We start from the raw sequence: 421 nt of genomic DNA on the forward strand, positions 1-421 counted from the left end.
TTAGTATAAATGATTGTCGAACCAGTTATGAGAGATATCAAAGCACCGAGAATGCAAGTAATCACTTAATCTAAGTGCAACCAATGGTTTTTAAAAGGGTTTTTAAACCATAACTAACTAAAAGGAATAACTAAATGATACATTCTTAACTATGGGAAAAGAGAACTCATAGATATAGGGATTAGACCTCGGGTGATCAAGTTTCGAACTAAGGATGGCAAACGATCAATCAAACTATCAACCTTAAGCTTAGACACAATCCTAAACAAACTCTATGTCTAGATGAATGTTCATTTACTAACACAATCCAAGCATCAAATGTCTTTGGTTGAATAATATGAAAGTAATCATAACTAGCAAGTCCAATGGCTATCTTAGCACCTCTAACAACAAATGTCTTTGGCAAAGTATGCTAAAAGCT

This window comes from Brassica oleracea, chromosome C2 (assembly GCF_000695525.1).
Source record: "Brassica oleracea var. oleracea cultivar TO1000 chromosome C2, BOL, whole genome shotgun sequence".
NCBI lineage: Eukaryota > Viridiplantae > Streptophyta > Magnoliopsida > Brassicales > Brassicaceae > Brassica > Brassica oleracea.